The sequence below is a fragment of the Tamandua tetradactyla genome, chromosome 3, assembly GCF_023851605.1.
Source record: "Tamandua tetradactyla isolate mTamTet1 chromosome 3, mTamTet1.pri, whole genome shotgun sequence".
Lineage (NCBI taxonomy): Eukaryota > Metazoa > Chordata > Mammalia > Pilosa > Myrmecophagidae > Tamandua > Tamandua tetradactyla.
The window spans coordinates 107,895,516-107,917,791 of record NC_135329.1 but is presented as its reverse complement, the minus strand read 5'-3'; the positions used below and the strand labels follow the sequence as shown (position 1 = coordinate 107,917,791).

At 34.9% G+C, this 22,276-nt stretch overlaps 1 long non-coding RNA gene across 4 annotated transcripts in view; it reads left to right on the top strand.

Moving 5' to 3' along the window:
• LOC143677586 (uncharacterized) overlaps positions 1-22,276 on the top strand; it is a 137,949-nt gene that overhangs the window by 4,194 nt on the left and 111,479 nt on the right. The window contains exons 2-3 of one of the 4 annotated variants that reach the window (XR_013172695.1): positions 11,677-11,723; positions 12,983-13,061. The exons of 2 other annotated variants lie outside the window; for them this stretch is intronic. This is a non-coding gene — a long non-coding RNA (uncharacterized LOC143677586). Of the gene's footprint in view, positions 1-4,898; positions 5,076-11,676; positions 11,724-12,982; positions 13,062-22,276 lie in introns of those variants that run through there. One more of the 4 variants, XR_013172694.1, reaches the window with a different exon arrangement.

The window sequence follows — 22,276 nt, the reverse complement described above, 5'->3', positions numbered from 1 at the left end:
TTATGTAGGACTGCTTCCTTCATTGAACTATGATAATTATTGTTTTGCTATTCCCAAATCTATTTTTAACCTGTTGCTGGGATCCAGACTTAAAAAGAATATAGGCTGATTCCATAATATAGAAGATGGTTATGGCAGCTTAACTCTTTACAATGCCTATAGTGTGTGCAAATTGTCAAGTATAATCATAGAAACAGCCGTAGGGAAACTTGAAATCATACTTATAACTAAATCACTTTGTATAATAGAGTCGGTGTTGTCAAGCATGATTTGATCAACAATGGGGCAATTTAAAAAGTGTAAGTGAAATAGATTCACCAATTACATACAGCACTTTATAAATGTGTATAACTGATCCTCAGGAACCAATAAGTATCTGGAGAGCTCAATAATCACTTTAAAAAGTAATCAAGCCATGTAATTTCATCTGGGTTTTCATATCACAAAGAAAATGGTCTGAATCAAGAGAAAGAACATAGAGATTTCAATTTGTCTTTGATATTACTTAATTAAGTTGGTTACCATGTTACTATAAATATCATCCCTTTCTACAGCCTGTTGATTATCTTTACTTTGAAACATAATCCTGGATTAGGTAACAGAAATATAACTTACAGTTTTTCTTTTAATATAATGCAATTTAAGAAAATTATTGCAAATGAGATGGGGAAGTTAGTTATTTGATCTAAATTAAGAGCATGGAAGGAGATAAGAGTCTGGATGTTTTTTTGTTAGTGATATCCATAATTCCAATCACAATGATATATTCTACAAGGAATGCTATAGCAGTGTAAACTAATTAAAACTAAAACTTTTCATATGAAAGCAGGGAGCTTTAGTGAATATTTGACAAAAGTGCCAAGTAGTGTCAGTGAAATGTCTTGGGGGTAATTCTGGTAGCTATAGAATGGATTGAGAGGCATATTTTCAATCCATACCATGTACAAAAGTTTCCTTAGAATTCATCTTATAAAACTTCTCACTGTTTTTTCATCCCTTTATATATACCTTCACAAAACTCAGCACCTCATGATTTTTCTACTCAGCTCATGTTTGTATGTTGCTACCACCTGTCTTTGAGAGAACTGAATATCAAAACAGGGTTCCTCATAGAGTCTATAGGGATTCAGTGGGAAATCCTTAAAAGGTGCTCTATGTCAATAATTGTCTTGAAATTGTATCCACTTCTTAGGGTCCTTAAGGATCTACTAGAAAACTAGGCAAATCAACTTAGAGCAAATATTATACAGTTCTTATTAGCCTTTTGAACTTCTTAACAAGTAGTATTTTGCAATTTAAGAAAGATAGCAAGTGGTTAGCTAAAAAGAGCAAATGTCATTTAGCAGCTGAAAATTAGCAACATTAGATGCATAAAAATCAGGAAAAATAAATTTATCATAAACATAGGTGGCCATACCTTCAAAATATTGTAGCTATTGATCTTTAGCATTTTTTCCCTAAGTATAAGCTATGGAACACCAAAGCTTGAAGATGCTCTCTGTGAAGAGAAATTTTGTGGTAAAAGAAGTTCAAATAGCACAACAAAATATACCCTTCTCATATATGCATGTATATTAGACAAAGTTTAGAGAAATTTTGCAAAGAAAAAAGTTTCCTACAGCATTTGCCAAATTCATTTGACCATAAACCATGCTCTTACTTTTTTATTCTACCACACATCTATTGGCATTCTGTAAAACACAGTTAAGGAGAATTTTGGTTAAAATATTAAATCATTTCTATCAGTGGTTGATACCTTAATTATATATTGATGAGGAGGCAGTTTTATTTGAAGGTTGTATATTGCATTGGAGAATTAGAAAATGTCAAGTTTAGTTTCTAGAAACGATGTTAGGCTAGATTGCTTGAATAATTCCTCCATCAAGAAATAACTAAACCCCTGAATGAAATACTTTTTAGAAGCATAGAAGAGAAATAAAGGAGCATAAACTGCATTTTTTTCCTCCTGCCCAGATGTTGGGGGGCTACAAGCAAACTTAACCCACAGTAAGCTGTTATTTCAAAGAGCTACTCACAGTGAAGGTCAACCAGAAGTAGGTGAGGTTTTTTGAGGAATTGCAATCTGAAGCCAGTCTCCTGCATAAGTGAGAAAACCTTAAGCCTTGAACTTGGTTGAACGAGGCCCCTGCTTAGCGTGATGTCCCCAAGAGGCTAAAGAAGCAAACGTTGTGTCTCTCTGGAGCAAGGTATCTGAAGGTGCAGATTGTTCTTAACAAATGCTTTTTATTTTTCAAATAAAATATCTAGCACATAGTCAGAGATGATTGGATACAAAAGCAAACAATACACCAGAGTGAGATTGTCAGAAAAATAGATCAAAATCAGTAAAAGACCCAGAAAAACATTAGATACTACAATTTCAGATTGGCTCTGAAAAGCAACTCTGCTTTGGTATTAAAAGAAATAAAAGCAAACCTGAAGAAATCTTTGGAACTATGTATACTAGTATACCAGTATAGTATACTGGTATACTAGTATATATAGTATAGTATATATAGTATATATACATAGTATACCAGTATACTATGAAAAGTGACATAATAAATTTGAAAAAGAAGCAAATAGGACACAAAAATGAAATTTAAACTATCCAGGATTTAATGGATGGTTTAAAAGCAGACTAGACATAACCAAGGAGTGAGTTAGAGAAGATAGGGACGAGAATTACAGAGTACAGCACAGAGAGATAAAATTAAAATACAGAAGAGCATAGTTGGGGATTGAACCATGTACCTCACAAAAGAAATGTCCAAGTCTTAATCCACGTTTCTGTGAGTGTGAACCATTTGTAAATGAGATCTTTGAAGAGGTTATTAAGATGCAGCCAAACTGAGTACGGGAGGGCCTTAATCCAATATCAATATGGGTGAAGCCCTTATAAACAAGGGAAATGGACACTGAAGTAAAAGCCAGAAGTCAGAAGGAGCCAGTGAATGAAGCAGATCACCACGTGATAGAAACAGAGATGCAAGCCAAGGAACCCTAAAGATTGTGCAATCCCACAATCAGAAGCTACATTCTCCTGGAGAAAGCAGGTCCTAGCTGGACCTTGATTTTGGACTTTTAGACTCTCAAACTGTGAGACGATAAATTCCTACTGCTCAAGTCAACCAGTGTGTGATATTTGCCATAATAGCTGTGTAAATTAAGGCAGCATTTAAATCACTGAATGGATAAAATGAGAAGATCTAATAAAATTTAATCAGAATCCAGAAAGGAGGAGTAAGAGATTTGGGAAGAGGCAAGATTTGAAGAGGTAATGACTGAATAAATGACACTAATCCCCAGATTCAAGAAGTCTAACAAATGCCACTTAGAATAAATAAAAAGACAATTATACCCAGATACACTGTGGCAAAATTACAGAAAATCAAATATCAGGAGAAAATAGTAAAAACTGCTGGAGAGAGGGGAACAGGCATGTTATCATCAAAGAGTTACAGACAGACTGAAAGATGACTTCTTGAAAGGAACAATGGAAGCCAAACACTGTAGGATAATGTCTTCTAGTACAGGAAGAAAATCATTGCCAACCTATAGAGTAATTCTTTATCTAGATAAATTATCTTTCATGAGTGAAAATTAAAGATATTTTCAGACAAAGACTTAAATAATTCTGGGGGTATAATTCAAGCAGAACAAAAATAATTAAATATTAAAGATATAGACGCAAGAAAGAAATTTAGGGCAAAAAAAGTGATAACTTTGAACATTGACTACATAAAAAATAATGCCTTGTAGGATCCTAAAAAGACATGAATTAAATCTTAAAATTATATAGATAAAAATACGTGAGAGAAAAAAGTATTAAGGAAGGCAAAAGACGATGTATTTTTAGTTTACTGTATTGTGAAGCTTTGAAAAAATTAAAGCAGTATATTGCAATTTCTAGTTAACATCACAAAATTAAAAATGAAGTAAATGACCTCCAATAATTAAAAGGAAAAAGTCAAATATTAAAAAATAATCAGAAATTCAAAAGAAGGTGTTCTAGTTTGCTAGCTGCCGGAATGCAATATACCAGAAACGGAACGGCTTTTTAAAAAGGGAATTTAATAAGTTGCTAGTTTACAGTTCTAAGCCCAAGCAAATGTCCCAATTGAAGCAAGTCTATAGAAATGTCCAATCTAAAGCATCCAGGAAAAGATACCGTAGTTCAAGAAGGCTGATGACCTTCAGCGTTTCTCTCTCAGCTGGAAGGGCACATGGAGAACATGCCAGCATCTGTTGGCTTTCTCTCTAGGCCTCTTGTTTCATGAAACTCTCCAGGAGGCATTTTCCTTCTTCATCTTCAAAAGCTGGTGGGCTCTCTACTTTGTGGTTCTACAGTGTCCTGCTGTGGCTTTCTCATGGCTCTAAAAAAGGGACTCTTTCCAAAATGTCTCCTCTTTTAAAGTATTCCAGTAAGCAACCCCACCTTCAATGGGTGGAGAACACACCTCCATGGAAACCATCTAATGAAAAGTTACCACCCACAATTGGGTGGGTCACATTTCCATGGGAACGATCAAAGAGCTCCCGGCCAGCAATATTGAATGAGGATTAAAGAGCGTGGCTTTTCTGGGGTCCACGACAGATTCACACTGGCGTAGAAGGCAAGAAAGGAGATAGAAAGAAACAGAATAGAAACTTCAAGACTTTAGCTTATCAGGAATTCTAAGAATATCAGAATTCCTGATATTCTCACAAGCAGTGGGGACAACCAAAGCAACAGGCTGAGCCCTCAACCTTGGGGTTTGTTCATATGAAACTTAACCCCGCAAAGGATAGGCTAAGCGACTTAAAATTAGGCCTAAGAGTCACCCCCAGAGAAACTCTTTTGTTGTTCAGATGTGGCCTCTCTCACCAAACTCACTGCTCTCCCCTTCTCTACATAGGACATGACTCCCAAGGGTGTGGACCTTCCTGGCAACATGGGACAAAAATCCTAGAATGAGCTGGGACTCACCATCAAGGGATTGAGAAAATCTTCTCAACCAAAAGGGGTAAGAGTGAAATGAGACAAAATAAAGTGTCAATGGCTGAGAGATTCCAAACAGAGTCGAGAGGTTATCCTGGAGGTTATTCTTATGAATTATATAGATATAACCTTTTTGGTTAAGGTGTAAGGGAGAGGCTGGAGGGAACTGCCTGAAAATGTAGTGCTGTGTTCCAGTAGCCATGTTTCTTAAAGATGATTGTATAATCCTATAGCTTTCACAATGTCACTGTGTGATTATGAAAACCTTGTATCTGATGCTCCTTTTATCTACCTTATCGACAGATGAGTAAAAACATATGGATTAAAAAGAAATGAATAATAGGAGGAAAAAAAGACTTTAGCTTAAACTCAAATATGTTAGTAAATACAGTAAGGTAAATGTACTAAATGTTTCAGTTAAAAACATCTATGTATCATTTATAAAATTTGAGCATGTATTAAGCAATAAAGCAAATCTAATGAATTTCAAAGGATTTATATCATAATAACCATGTTCTCTAATCACAATGCAATCAAGCCAGAAATCAGTTAAAAGATAACTAGGAAGAAATCTTGTATGTTTGGAAATTTAAAAAAATATATTGAATTGAACAACAATAACAATATTGAAGGCAAAACTTGTGGAATACCACTAAGTCAATATTTAGAGGGAAATTTATAGCCTTTAAATAAAAATTTGGAAAACAAGGGATGCAAGTCAGTGAGTTCAGCATCTTTCTCAAAAAAAGTTAGAAATAGAACAGCAAAATAGAATCAAATAAATTGGAGGAATAAGTGCAAATATTAATGAAGTGAAAAACAAGTATGTTTTAGAGAGAATCAACAGAGACGCAAATGTAGTTTTTTTGAAAAGCTAATAAAAATGACAAATGCTTAGGGAGAATGATTAGGAAGGGAGAGAAGGATATCTTTGGATATTTGTGAAGAAGGCGGTACATCACTTCAGATGCTGATGTTAAAAGTTAATAAAATTATGAAATACTGAAAAGTAGATAATTTAAACAAATACAAATTCCCAGAAACACTGAAGTGGACTCAAGAATAATTAGAAAACATAAATAGATCTGTTGACTTCAAAGAAATTGAATCAAAGAGAAAGGATAATTATCCTTTCAATGAGAAAGGATAATTATAGAACAAACAAAATATGAAAATTTTAAAACAATTTTGTCATATTGAATCCAACATTATATACAAAGGCCAAGTGGGTTTGATTCTAGTAATGTAAAGTTGTTTTAGCATTTGAAAATGAATCAGTATCATTCACCGCATTAAATATTAAATGGGATAATATTATCTCAATAAATGCAGAACAACGTTTGATAAAATTCAACATATTTTCCTGATTAAAGTTCATTGCAAATTAGGGATAAAAAGAAACTGTTTTGACATGATGAAAGGATCTAAAAAATAAAGGTATCACAAAAATAAATGCAGCATTATTGTATTTCATAATTAAAACTTTGGGCATTCTATTTTGTAATTCTACTATAACCACTTCCATTCTATGCATACTGGATGTCCTGGCCAGAATGTTAAGTTAAGGAAAGGAAGTAAAATGATTGGATAGAAAGAAACAAAGCTGTCTGTATTTACAGAATGTAGTACAATGGAAACGCATAAAGATTCAGAGATAAATTATTAAAATTCACCTGTAAGTTTAGTAAGGTTGCTGTATGAAAAAGTCAAAAATAGAAAAATTGCATCTGTATATAGTAACTTCAAATACAATATGCAATTTTTAAAGATCCCTTTTATGATAGTTTCAGATATATAACATTCTTAGGAATGAATCAGACAAAGGTCATGTAAGATCTTTATGTGGAAATATATTGATAAGTGACTGAAGAATACCTAAATAGAGTTGTCTACCATGTTCCTGGATTGTAAAGGCTCAATTGTATAAAGATGTCAAAACTTCCCAAAGAATTAAGCCTTTTAGAAGCAATTTCAATTAAATAAGTAAAAAAAAAAAAGGACCTTTCATACATGAGTATTCCTGGGTAAACTGTGGAGGTGTCTCAGTTACTGATTTGATTAGAAGCAGAGGAACACATCATGGGTTTGGTTGCAACTCTCCATTGCCTCATGATCTACTTGATTCCATTGCTGCACAGATCTTTTGCAAGAAAGGAAAAAGAAGAAGTGTTGAAATTGTGCAGAAAGGCAATGTCACTAACGAAAAGTTCTCAGCTATTTATATACCTTAGTTTCCAATGGCACCTTGATTTGACATTGACGATGTTTTTGTGCTAGTGGAAAGAAAAAAAAATCACCATGCTGGCTTGACTATTTGGAAAGCATTGATTTAACAAAGTACCTCATTTGCTTACCTTCCATTTTCTTAATATAACAAGATATTAAAATAAAACTGTTATTCTTAGTTTTAGCTGAGGCGCCGAGATTACAGAATTTCAACTACTTTCATTGTCAAGTGAGAAACTTTCATACAGAACATGAAAAGGAGTATGTGTCAACTTGATTTTCAACTCTTAGACCCTCAGTTGCGTCAAGGGTGGTATAAGTGGACCAGAATTTCTAAGGGAAGAATACTTTCTGGCTAGCTTGGTTGGTATTCTGTGAGTCCCACTATGCCTTTATTAGGGAGTGGTGGAGTTACTCCTCAATTAAATTCACAATAAAGGGACCTCTTGGGTCAACTCCAGGAGTCCAATGTACATCCCTCTGGGTTGATAGAGGATGCAACTGATAAGGCCCTACCTAATGAGCTGCTCTAGAGGGGGAGTACATCACGGTCGCTGCCTTTTCCAGGGGACCCCGCAGAAACTGTTTGTGAGGGCACTGGGTGCCGGCATGTTTCCAAGAACCAGATGCAGGTTACAGGTGAGGGAAAGAGCTGATGCTGATATGTTCACAAGGACTGGCTGGAAGAACGAGGTGAGCAGCATCAAGTGGGGAAGCAGCGTGTTCCTGGGAGCTAAGAGAGAAGTTATGAATTTTAGATCAGAGGAAAGACTTTTATTTATTTGTATCAAGGGAAAGGAAGGTGAGAGATGCCAAGATTTTAGGGGGTATCATTGTATGTGTGTGGGGGGAGGTCTATAAAGAATGTACAAAAGCATCCCTTGACAGAAAGATAGCCTTCAAATTTCTTCCAAGTCCAGAGAATGCTAATACCAGCTCGTGACGGTATCAGCGACTACACTTCTTCTTCCTCATTTTGATATCAACACTGGAGGAACTAGAGGCCACTGTGCTTGAGGGAGGAAAAATAAATGTGCTAGGCAAGCAGCTGGAGTAGAAACAGCCAGCCCAAAGCAGGCCTTAGTTGACTGACTGATTTAAAGCTAAAGCCTTAACTTAAAATGTCCTTGGAAGTTTTGACTATTTAATTCTTGAAATCAGACTGTTTTGTGGCTTGAAATGATGCAAAAGTCTCCATTTTCTAAAAGGGAGCAGAAACTTCGTAGTTACTACTCTAGGTTTCATCCAAAGGAGTGGAAAAGAACTATCTACAGTGAGGCTGTCAGGTTCAAGTTCGCTGTGACAGATTTCTGACTGGGTGTTGAGTCTCATGATAGCTCTTATCAGATGGGTAGAATGACACATCCCTAGAATCAGAGGAAGCGTGAAGAGACCCCAGAAGTGGATAGTAGGGGGGAGAATTGCTTTAAGATTGTACCCTCAGTCTTGTTTGATATTTCCATTTTAATATATTTTTACCCTCGTAAATACTTTGTGGATACATTTAGAAATCTAGGGGCCATTAGTTTTGTCCTGAAATTTAATCTCTTGTTCCTTCTCTATCTTCCTGTTCTCTCTCCAAAATGAACCCTGCTAACCTCTACACACCACACACACACGCACACACACACTCCCTCACTCCCTCACTTGCTCACTTAAATTTGTTGTTTCCATTAGGGGTCATTTGACAACTGATTCTTTACAGTAAGCTGGCTCTAAATTCACTATATATTGACCCATTAGGAATAACTCACAGTTGCCTATTATTTAGGGTCTTATTTTAGTTCACTGGTTCTTTTCCCCTCAGAGTAAGTTCATTTTTGAATACCTCCCACGTGTGATGTGGAGTACAGCGTTGGTGAAATACACATTTCAACAGTGATCATTCTGTAGGTTTACCTGCTTCGTTACAAATCTGGTTACTGAAAGAATAATTAAGCATGCAAATCTCAGATGCATTCAAAGGCAATTACATATAAAACTAGTTTAAGTATACGTGATTTGAGGTTATTATAGCCAAAGGTCTTTGCTCTTCATGATTTCAAGGAATAGGAGAGTATACTTTTACAAACAGTTGAGCTTCTGGCTCCCATGCCATTGGAAGTTACAGTGCATTCTGATTTCTGTCTGTCTGTTTTTGGAAGGAATGGTCTAATTTTCTTCATTCTCAGTGCCTAGCACATTGTCAGGTTCAAGTTCGCTGTAACAGATTTCTGACTGGGTGTTGAGTCTCATGATAGCTCTTATCAGATGCATAGAATCACACATTCCTAGAATCAGAAGAAGCCTGAAGAGACCCCAGAAGTTAGTCTGACTAGAATTACGACGCTCTCCAGGTAGCAGCTGTTTACATTAAAAAAACAGCACAAATGGGTACTCACCACTGTTCTTGGCAGTCTATTCCTGTGTCTCATTCTCTTCCTCATTAAACAGTGTATTGACTGCCTGCAGTTCTGGGTACTGTGCTAGGCCTTGGGATGAAATGGCAAGCAAAACAAAGTCCCTGATCTCACAGAGTTGCAGACCAGCGAACCATTGATGGTTAAAGCAAGAAGGAGCCTTAGAGACTATTGTACTCTACTCTGACTCTATCATTTAATATGTCAGAAAACCTGAACTCAGACAAGCTAAAAGATTTCCTGGAGATGCCACAATTGAATTTCCACTTTCAATTGTGCTCTGCTACTGTATCAAAATGCATTTAATTTTTCTAATGGGTCCTGTACCTTATGACAAAACGTATTCACTTATTTCTAGTGGGTTTTTCTTTTTTTTCCTTTTTTGGTAGATTTCTTAGAATTTATATAATAACACCATCTGCATGTAAAGATAGTTTTACCATCTTGCTTCCAAATCTAGGTGCCTTTTATTTCTTTTCCTTGTTTACTGCTCTCATTAGCATCTTATGTACAAAATTGAACAGAAATGGTAAAGACAGACATCATGCCTTATTCCTGCTCTTAGAAGAAAAGTCTTCAGTCTTTCATTCTAGTGTTTGATGTTAGCTGAATTTATTAGATTGAGGAAATTCCCTTATATTCCAAGTTTGCTGAGATTTTTATAAATATCTGGATATTAAATTTTGTTGAATGAATTTTCTGCATCTTTTTCTCCTTTTTTCTGTTAACAAGGTAAATTATATTTATTTTATTGTTTTTTGGGGGTGCATGGTTTGGGAATCGAACCCAGGTCTCCCACATGAAAGGCAAGCATTCTACCATTGAACCACCTGTACATTTATTATTTATTTTTATTTTTTTAATTTTTTTTAACATGGGCAAGCACCGGGAATCGAACCCGGGTCCTCTGGCATCTCAGGCAAGCATTCCTGCCTGCTGAGCCACCGTGGCCCGCCCTACATTTATTTTTTGAATGCTGAATTATCCATGTATTCCTTACTAAACATAGTTGCCCTGATGTGTTATGATTTTTATAAGGCTGGATTCAATTTGCTATTATTTTGTTAAGAATTTAAGCATCTGTGTTCATGAAGGATATTATTTTCTAGTTTTTTATTTTTGAAATTATTTTGTCTAGTTTTGGTATTCAGGTAAAGTTGGTCTCTGAAAATGAGTTGGAATTGTTCCCCCCTCCTGTGTTTTCTAAAGGGTTTTTGAAGAATTGGCATTTTTTCTTCATTGAAGTTTGATAGATTCACTATGAGCCATCTGTGTGAGGAGTTTTCTTTGAAAGATAGTTTTTAATAGGGAATTCAATTTCTTTTATAGATATAAAGCTACTTAGTCTAAGTTTCTTTGTTTCAGTGTTGGTAATTTGTATTAAGACGTTTGTTAATTTCATCTAAATTGTTGACTGTATTGACAAAATTGTTTATAATAATCTCTTATCCTTTTTATGTTCATAAAATCTGTAGTGATGAATCTTTTTTTCATTCCTGATATTGATAATTTGGGAGTCTCTTTTTCTCCTTAATCTGTCTAGATAGGAATTTGCCAACTTCATTAATGTTTTCAAAGACAACTTTTGGTTTTATCCATATCCTCTATCGATGGTCTGTTTTCTATTTTATTGAGTTCTGCTCTGAATCTTTATTACTGCCTTCCTTCTAATTACTTGGCACTTATTTTGCCCTTCTTTTTCGAGCTTCTTTAGATAGTATGTTTAAATCTTTTTTTTTTTCCTTTTTTTTCATGCAAATATTAAAGCTCTATTTCCCTGATGACTCATTGTTTCATGATCTTGGACTCTGAATATACTTGGAATTTTATCTGAGAGAATTATTCACAGCCTTTGTGGAAACTGATTTTCTTTTCTTTTTATTTTCTTTTAATCATTGTCTTAGAGAAGACTTTCATTTGCTACTGTCAATTAGCTGGAAGCCCTGCACCTTCAACAATTTTAATTTTCCATTCAGTGCTTCTCAGATCAAACAGGTAGTGTGTATTCAGATTATAAAATTGAGTGAGTGAATAAACATCTCAGGGAAGTCATTCCTCCTCTTTGTCTAGCACCAATGTCAAGTCAGACAAGTTTTCTAGCTGCTTCTTCCTATGAGGTAAGTTGATTTCTTGTTCCCAAGAGATCAATTTAGTTCTGCTGTTTTACACAAAGGTCTATTAAATTTCCCACCTTTCGTATATCCTAAGTATGAAATGCCTTCTCCAGCTTCTTGTTTGATTATCAAACAGAAGCTCAAGGTCATCAGTATTTGGAAGTTTCCCTTGAGCATAAACTCTCTCCAATATTTTTATACTTCCAGAGTTCCATTTTTTAGTCTCTTTTGGACTCCTTGCTCTGGTTGCTTATTTGTTTTTACCAGACAACTTTAATTTAATTTAATTTAAATGTTAACTTTAAAAAATTGTGTCTTTTCTTATTGTTTTAAACAAAATAAACATTCAGGCTCTCTGATCCACCATACCTCCAAAAAATGAAAATATTTTCATGTCCACTATAGCATGTTAATGGCTATGATCATTTTAAAGTGTTTCTTTAATATATATACTATCTGCACAGTAAATGTTAATCTTATAGTAGTGAGTTGAATAGCGTTCCCTGCTGCCCCCGAAATTCATGTCTGCCCTGGACCTCATGTCACTCTGTTTGGAAATAGGGTCTTTGCAGATCTAATTAACATAAGAATTGAGGTAAGATCATACTGGATTAAGAGGGACACTAAATCCAATGTGTGCGTCCTTATGAGAGACGGAAAAGAACACACAGAAGAAGCTGGGGAAAAGGCCATGTGAAGACAGAGGTAGAGACTGGAGTTATGTAGCTATAAACCCGAGAATATCAGAAGCTGCCAGAAGCTCTGCAAGGAGTGTGGTCAGCACCTTGATTTTGGACTTCAGGCTTGCAGAACTGTGAAAGATTAAATTTCTGTTGTTTTAAATCACTAAGTTTTAGGTAATTTGTTATGGCACCCCTGGGAAACTCATATACTATGTGCAGTTCAGCTATTTTGTTGCTATTAATTATGAACTTTTTCTTTAATATATATAAAACTTTTTATTGTAGTAACATATTAAAGCTCAAGATTTGCCATTTTAACCAGTTTCAAGTTTTACAATTCAGTGACATTAATCACATTTTCAACATTCTACCATCACCACCATTTATTACCAAAACTTTTCCTCCTCCAAACAGTAACTCAGTACCAATTAAGCATTAACTTCCCATTCCCTGTCCCCACCCCAGCCCTCAGTAACCCGTAATCCACTATCTGACATGATAAATTTGCTTATTTTAGGTATTTCATATAAACTAAGTCATACAGTAATTGTTTCTTTTCGTCTGGCCTATTTCACTCAGCATGGCATCTTCAAGCTTCATCCGTGCTGTAGCCTGCATCAGAACTCCATTCCTTTTTATGTCTGAATAATATTCCATGGTATGTACATACCACATTTTGTTTACCCATTCTTCTATGTTATAAATATGTAACATAAATAATAAATATATATTTATATATAGCTATATATCTATGAATAAATAAATTATTTATTTATTTATTTAAAGATAATAACACTATTGGCATTTTGTAAAGTAGTGACAGTCTTGATGTTCTATGTAACAACTGTTGTATCTTAAAATATTTTTATTTTCCACTAATCCTTTTGAAACCTGCTGCCAGCAAGCCCATTCCTAACCTCTCTCTTATTTACTTGGAGTCCACCTACTCATGTTTACTAATAGGTGACTTGCTTCATGGAAGGCCTAGTTTCTCTATCCTTCCCCTGTAGAAACTAGTTAAGACCAGTTCCAACTAAATCTGGAGACTGGAGCGTGCACAGAAGGATAAAACTTTGACCTAAAGATAACTATGTTCAATTATAAAAGCTAAAAAATATACCCCTCCTCATGTCATAACCACCATTTTGAACTGGCATGATCTCTCATTGCACATGCGCCACTAATTCCTGCCCCCAAACTACCTGTTAGTATGCCACCCCTGTGTTTCCTCATCCCACCTCCGTAGTCCAGCCTCCACTAAGGCATATGAAAATTCTAAATCTTTTCAGTTCAAGGAGATAGATTTGAACCTTATTTCCTGTCTCCTTGCTGGGCTGCCATGTAATAAATAAACTGTCTTCTCGAAATCCTGCTATCATATATTTGCTTTTATGTGCAACAGGCAGTGAGCCCACCTGCTAATTAACACTTTCAAACATTTACAGTTCTCATTTTGGACCATCTAATCACATTGGGTAGAACTTCCAGAAAATTATCAAGTAGTGACTTTAGTAGAAATTCTTCTAATATCTTATCATAAGCTACATATCACCATTACATTTATTTCTACTTAAAATTTTTGAGAATTATAATAGGATTTTGAATTTGATAATCACTGTTTTGCCTTCTCTTAAGGCACTCATATATTTATTTTCCTCTTTAACCTAGTAACAGTAAAATTCTGTATTTCCTTGTATTGAAACATTTTATTATTGAAACATTTTGGGCAAGTTATAGTCTATTAATGTCCTGATTTTATTGTCTCTAAAACATTTTATCAACATTTATAGAAGTATATATTGCTCAAACATTATCCTTTTTACTATTCATCATTCAATTACTTTTATAATAAATAAAAATGTTTCTCATATCTCTACAAATTTTATCACCACATGATTCAGTTGTCAAATTAGGTATTACTTAAAAGGCTAAGAGTTCTCTGAACTTGACATTTTGTCAAGGGGCAGGGGATGTAGGCAAATAGATAAATGTTTGATAACTCTCAGTTTCTTGCATTGTTTCCGCCCTGTTTGTTTCTTATTTCTTTTACTTGTCAAAGATATACGCGTTGCATTTGGGTGTAAAATCAGTCTATTGGAATGACCAATTTATTTTTCTCAATCAGACCTGTATGAGAAATCCAAGACAAAATATTTTAATGCTTCCTCTGTAGAATGTGAATTTATGCCACACCTACAGCAGAGAGGCACAAAATAAAGTAAGTTTATAGATACAACAGGGCTGACAAAGCTAAATTTCCTACACTTGTCATATTCAAATTAATACAATCTATTATAACGAGAAGGACAATTAAGACTTGGAGTAATCATAGACCCTAGTTTAAGGATAACATACAAAAGTTATGGCAAGAAGTGATTTAGAGTCAAAAAGCCGAACATCATTACTTGCTCTTATAAAAGGCTAATCTGGATATAAGCTCATTTTTTCGATGCCAAGATACAAAATATATAGAACCTAACTTACATAGAATGTTCTCTCCTTTTCATACACACACTCACCCTTTCTCTGCAATTGTTCTTAATTTTATGTGACTTCATCATAACTGGTTTGATCCCTTATCTTTATAATAATATTAAAGTTAAAGAACATTCTAGGTTTTATGCTCTAAAAACATTTAACTGGATTAACATTTTCCTTTTCTATCCAAGTTTTTCACTGAAGGAAATTGTGACTTCTGTTATATAGTTTCAATTAATACTTTATCATGCTTGGACAAAAACACCAAAGGTTTCAGGTTTTTTATTTCCATGCAAATTATTTTTGATCATTTAAATTCTGCTAAAGATCTCCTCTAATTGATCCACTTATTCAAGTATTAGCTGCAAAAAAAATGAGCAAAGTAGTAATTTATGATTCTTTTGTTTTCCTCTGTATTTGTGAATATTTCTCCATTATTATTTCTATTGTGAGTATTTGTGTGGTTCCTCCCCCCTTTTTTGAATTGGTTAGTCAATGATTTATCTAATTCATGATTTTTTACCAAAAAATCAGTTCTTTAATTGACAGCTACTATATTTATGTTCTTTACTATTTTTTTCTGCTTTTGCTTTAATTGGTTTTATTCTTCCGAGATTATTTGGTTTTTAATTTTAATGACTTTAAATTTAAATAGCTACATGTGGCTACTGTTTCTGACAGTGCAGCTAAGATGAAAACAGCATTGTTTGTGGCATTGACAGGGAGGAGTTGTGAGGCACTAGAATGAGTGAGGGCATAATAAACTAATCTGTGGGGTTAGAATTAGGGCTATGATTATTTTTTATTGAGGATCAGTAATGAGACAATGCAAATTAAAACTATACTGAAAGACTATTTCTCACCTTTCAGACTGACGTTTGAAAATTTTTATTGTATACTCTGTTGTGAGACCAGGAAACAGGTACTCATACATTTCTGCTGCTATGCAGTAGAATTTGGTGCTATCTAGTAAAATTTTTATAGGCATTTACCCTTTGACTCAACATTCACACTCTTAGGAAACCTTCCCTCAAGGAACATGGTCAATATATTAAATGACCTGTATGTATAGATCACCATCTTTCCATAATCCCTCAAAGAATCCTGTTTCCCAACATGTCTAGAGTTTTTTCTCAGACTTAAATCCTTCTGATTGTTGGTACTAAGTTTATTACCTTAATTTGGTACCCGAGGTCCTTAAACAATTGAAAGAAAAAATCCTCATCAATAGAAATGAGCCCAGATAAGTCTGTAGTCTGTTAGTTGTGGACCACTCTGTCAGCATTCAACCAAATATCTATAACAATAACCAGAAGCGTTCTTTATGAAAACAACAAAAAGGATTTCTTTAGAAATGACTGCTAATCACAGTGAGAGTAAACAGTTTATACGAATATACTATTGTTCAAAAATTGTTACTGTTAATGGTTTGCTCGGTTATAAATTTCAATTTTCTTACCCTTAAGAAAGTAGCAAAACCTTTAGCTACAGCTCGCACAGCTACATCTCTGCTCCTGTCAGATTGATTGCTAAGCTTCATCTTTTTTTTCATTTCAATGTCTGCCCATTCACTTCTTTGTGTGCGGTGACGTCCTTATACCATGCACCAGGCTGTTGTTACTTAGCTATTAATTCTTTGTGTCAGAGCCCTTATGACTATTTCAAACATTCTCCATATGTCAGTGCTCAAAGTTCACTTTAAAATATCAAGAATAGGCCTATAAAGATTTGCCATCTCCAATACTTTGCAAAATGCTGCTGCTAATAATTAGTATAACAGGCTGTTAAATTATAGGTTTCAACTGATGCATTAAGATACAATAGATTAGAAATTCCAAAGCAAAATGCTCAACCAAAGTTAGTATTTTCAAAGGAAATCTAGAGAAGTTACATACTGCTTACAAGACTTCACCCACTTTAAGGGGATAAAAAAAAAAATTAGGGCGTGGATATGGAGGGAAAATATTTCAGAAGAGGTTTCTTGAGTATAGGTTACCAGATTTAGAAAAAAATCTAAATTTTTTTCTCTCTCTCACACACATACATATATATATGCATATAGATATATATATATATGTATATGGGATACCCAGTTAAAATTGAATTTCAAGTAAGTAGTAAAAAATTTTAATATAGTATATCCCAAATTCTTGCATGGCATATACTTTTATTAAAAATTACTGCTTATATGAAATTCACATTTCATTTAATTAATTGCACATCCTGTATTTTATGTAGCAGTCCTATCTGGGAGAGAGCCTGCCCTACTCTTTAAGTTCTTCCACCTACACACCCAAAGGGAAGGGGGGTGGTGCTACCTATTTTATTTCAAGTCTGGAAAGGGAAACTTCCACCCACCTGGTTAGAAAACACGGTAGGACACTGGTAGGCACAATGGGCTAGTCTGCCTCTGCCTGGGTAATCCAGGGGACAAGAGAAACCGGCCAGCTTTCTTGATGACAGAGCAAAGAAGTGGTTGTTTTGAAATCTGTCTCCATTCCCAGAATTTATCAGCATAAAGGATAAGTGAGTATTTTTGTGGATCTGATAGCTAAATGGGAGAGTGACTTAGACTAGAGCCCATGAGGATCCCTTGGGGTGTCAGTGGAATTCCAACAGAGGAGTCAAGGGAATTATTAAGAAAAAGTGTTCAGAACAGGTGTGGGGTTTGCCAGAGTTTACCAGGGGCTGGGGAGCAATCTTACCCAATTGAGTAAATTGTAAAGGGACAGTACGGTTTTGATATGCACTGTGAGCTGCATTAACAGTACTAGTTACTGTTATGTCTGCTTGACTCGGCAGCTTTGCTCTCAACGTGCCCTGTGCTTTGCATTTTATGGTGCCCCCAGTTGATGGAGAAGTGGAGAGAATTTATTTTCCTTCCTCTTTCATAGGAAGATTAGAGAATCTTTCTGTTTTGTGTCTGATCCCATTTTTTTTTTTTGCCCTCCCATTTTACTGCCCAACAATATAAAAAATTTTCTCTATTTGCAACAGAATAGAATTTTACAGTTTAACCTAGCCTGTTCCAAACAAGTGTTATTGGAAAACTATTCTGGGGGAAATGTTACTAAATCCATAAAGAAAAATCCTTCCCTTGAAAACTGATTCATTTAACTGTTAAACAAAGTGTAATTTTTTTTTTATTGAGGGATTTATAGGACCTTTATCGTGACAATGGACATTGTGTTTCAGATTTCCAAAGGAAAGACTTGGAATGTAGTATTTTTTTTTAATATATATATTTAACCACAGAATCCTTTGTTCTCGGAACAACCTATCCTCAAAGATTCCATAACTAATATTCCAAAGAAAACATTTTTTAAAATCCTGGCTTAGCATTTCAAAGTTACCATCTACTTACAGTTCTTATTCCTCTGAGCTCTGGAAACATCAATTAAAGCAATTTTTCTCAAAGTATGGATTTTTAACCATCTTATTGGACTCATCTAAGGGTATTAGTTAAAAATGCAAATTATGGGGCGATACTCCAGGCCTGCTGAATTGGAATCATTGGGAGGTGGGACCAAGAATCAGAATTGTGACCCTATCTCCTGTTAGATTCTTATCTACAATAAATTTGAAGAGCTCACTGAGAAATCACATCTCTGGCTGCCCTTCAGAATCCACTGCTGAAGTCATGCCAAAGGTTTGCAGTTCCTTTACAGTTTCTGTTTTCCATTTAAAGCAGTGAACTAAAGGAAGAAGCATCAAGAAGTTACTTAGACACTTTTCTACACAGAGAAAACAACAGAAAACAGAAATCAATGATTAATTTTTCCCACGCAGCAGGTGCTAAATTTTCACTGTGCTCTTAAAGAAGAAATATTCTTTCCTCCCATGTGATTTTTCCATTAGTGTTTACTCTTAGTTGAAAATTAAATATAGTGACTCCCTCCACCCACTCCTTAAAAATTTGTAACAATTATGAACTGACTCTGTAAGCAGTGTAGTAAAAATTCATTTCTAGAGGCTATTTATAAAAATATTATTTGTTCATCCTTTTGATTTTATTCAGCACTTCAGGACTTGGAGAGAGCAATAAAACCATCTTAATTTTTTAAATCTAGAGTAAATATTTTAGTTCCTACAATCCTCCTAAATAAGATTTTTTTTTCTTTTAGTATCTTTTTTTTCTTTTTTGCCTGTGAAGGCTCTCTAGGTTAATTTTCTGCCTAATATCAAAAATGAGATATGTATGCTAACTATGTACATTATAATGAAACCTGCTTAAATTTCTTTTCAATCCTTTTTTATTTTTATATTTGGTGAAATTTTCTACTCCCCATTAGAGAGATAGGCTATTCAAGAAAACGACTGTGGAGATTTTAGAATGGAGTACTTAGGGGCTGAAGCTGATTGAACAGACACTTTGAAAAGTATTCATTTACATGTAACTCCAGGTTTTGAAATAGAGTGGGAGAAAAACAAAAAGAAGCTAAATAGGAGAATACTACTTTATTTATGAAAAAAACCTAATCATGGTATAATTCAGTGGTTCTCAGACTGGAGCTTGGACCAGAATCACCTGGAAGGCATGTGAAAACAGATTCCTGGGTTGAAGTGTACTTTGAAAAGCATTGCTTTTTCTTTCTTTTCTTTGTATATATGTTATCTTTAGCAATAAAAAATGTTTTAAAAACAATTAAAACAGATTGCTAGGGCCCACCCCCTAGGTTTCTAATATAGCAGGTGTGGGATAGAGCCTGGGATTGGCTTGTCTAACAAATCCCCAGGTGATGCTGCTGATGCTGGTCCAGGGACAGCATCGTCTATTTCCAAATGCACAGGTGCTTTCTATCTCTTCTAATTTTACCTGAAGGAAGGAAAGAACATCTCTTAATAGAAGGTAAAATCTGTGAGAAAGGTTATAAGCAGCATCTTGGAAAAGTTGACTCTCACAAACATAATTTCGTAGAGGTATTTTCTATATTCATTACTGGGATGAGATTTTTAATTATAAGCAGGATGCTATCACAAAGAAATAGGTTAAGAACTGGTGAGAAAAGTGATTTAAAAGTTGTTTTAAAATATGACAAAATTATTTGGTGATTTATGTTCTTTAATCTTAACTTTATACTCCTTTATATTACTAAGGAATGGGATATACATGTTTGAAGATATGTGGAATGTTGAACAGAAATGCTGGTCTGCATTTTAGTCCATATTTCATAGGACAATCTCAAAATTAAAGTTTTGATGTTTGTAACCCAAAGGGTCCACTCTAAGCCCCAAATTACTAAGTAATAACACATCAACAAACTACATACAATATTTTTATTATAAGATTACTGCTTGGGTGTTCCGAAATCCCTCCAAAATGCAAAAGAATACAATGCCAAATGATAAAGCTGCTCCTCCCCCTTCACCCCATATCCTATTGTTACTGGACAAAGGCCATGGATTCTTTTGCCCAATACTCTCAATAACTAATTCCTGAGGCACCGGGGTTCCAACAAAAAAAGACTTTATTATTAGAGAGCAGATCGCCTAGCAGCCCAAAATCTGTCTCCCTGAACTGTAGTAATTGGGGTAGTTTTATTAGAGAAAAGGTGGACAGGGATTAGGATAATGAGCACAATGGCCCTAGATGATGGAATTAGAGGGGATCTGATTATTGAGCATGCTCAGACTGATTACATGCTTAGTCACAGAATTTTTGTAGGAAAATGGCGGAGTGAGGTCTAGGTGACTTGTAGGTTAAAGTCTAAGCTACTGCGCATGTCAGGACGGCCCACTTTGATTAGTTCCAGTCCCGATCATGAAGACAATGTGGGACTTGGGGTGGGTTAGTTCCAGGTGGACCCATTATAAACATTAGGAGCTGTCTTTAGTGATTACAAGACTCTAAAGTTGAAAAACTGGATAACTAGGTACAGATGAAGGTTAGTACAAGGTTTTTACAATCACAGGGCCAGAAGATAAGGACTATACAACCAGAGATCAAGGCTACTGGATTACAATGTAGAGATTCCCTGTATTTCTCTACTACAAGATACCAGAAAGCAAAAAAGGAATATTTATATCAAAATCACCCCTTAAATCCTGATTTCTTGGTTTCACTATGATCTTTTCCCATTTTTGCAGTATCATTTGTTGATTTTTTGGGGGGTGATGGGGGAAAGCACATGGGCCTGGAATTAAACCCAGGTCTCCCGCATGGCAGGCAAGAATTTTTCTACTGAGCTACCCTTGCAACTCTCTTCCATTCCCCCCTTTTTTAAAAAAACTTTTTTTATTTTTCTTCTAGCTGCTCCAAGACACTGGAGACCAACAGAAATATTAATATAATGATTCAGCAGTCATACTCGCTTGTTAAATCCTATCTTCTCTGTTACACACCTTCTTCTTTTAAAATAACCTATATATGTAAAAGCAATAAACTTCAAAGTACATCACAACAATTAGTTGTAGAACAGATTTGATATGGATGATAATTTCACAATTTAAGGTTTTTATTTCTAGCTGCCCTAAGATACTGGAAGCTAAAAGGAATATCAATATAATGATTCAGCACTCATACTTATTTGTTAAACCCAACCTTCTCTGTATAATTCTACTATCACCTTTGATCTTTCTCCCATTCTTTAGGGGTATTTGGGCTATGCCCATTCTAGCTTTTTCATAGTGGAAGGGGCTGCCGATAATATGGAGTAGGGGAAGGGAACTAGTTGATTTTCTGGAGAGGCTGGGTCCTCTGCATTTCAGGATTTAACTGGTCCAGGGACCCATCTGGAGGTTGTAGATTTTGGAGAGTTACCCTAGTGCATGGAACCTTTGTAGAAACCTGTATAATGCCCTTCGTATTCTTTAGGATTGGAAAATAAAGTTTTGGTTGAGGTTTGGCAAGTCTTTCCATCTCTTTTTAATGCACATAGAAAGGGCTTTTTAAAAATGTGTTATACTAATATACTGTAATAGTATGTATTACTCAGTAACTTATTTTTCTCATTTATTATTTTAGATGCTTAGTTTTCTATCTTGTATTTTCTATTTGTTACAAACAATTATATTGCTTGGATGCACCGTAATTAATTTAGCCCTGTCTTGAGAGTCATTTGTTTTCTTATTATGGACAATACAGCACTAGAAAAACTAGTTCATTTATCTTTGAGCATGTGCTAAACATTCTAAAGGATAGATTCTGGATGAAAGTGTTGTGCCAAAGGATATATGCATGCTTGTTTCTAAAAACTACTAAATTGATAACAAGGACTGAAGCAGTGTAGAACTCAAACACAGCTTTGTGAACTGGCGTACCTTGCTGTCAATTTCCTCAGCTGTGGTCAACATATCACCCTTCTCTTTTTATACTGTAGCACTTTCCATTTGTATTTGAATTTGAGAAATTCAGCTAAGACTTTCAAACTTAAAAAAAAAAGAGTTAAATTCTGA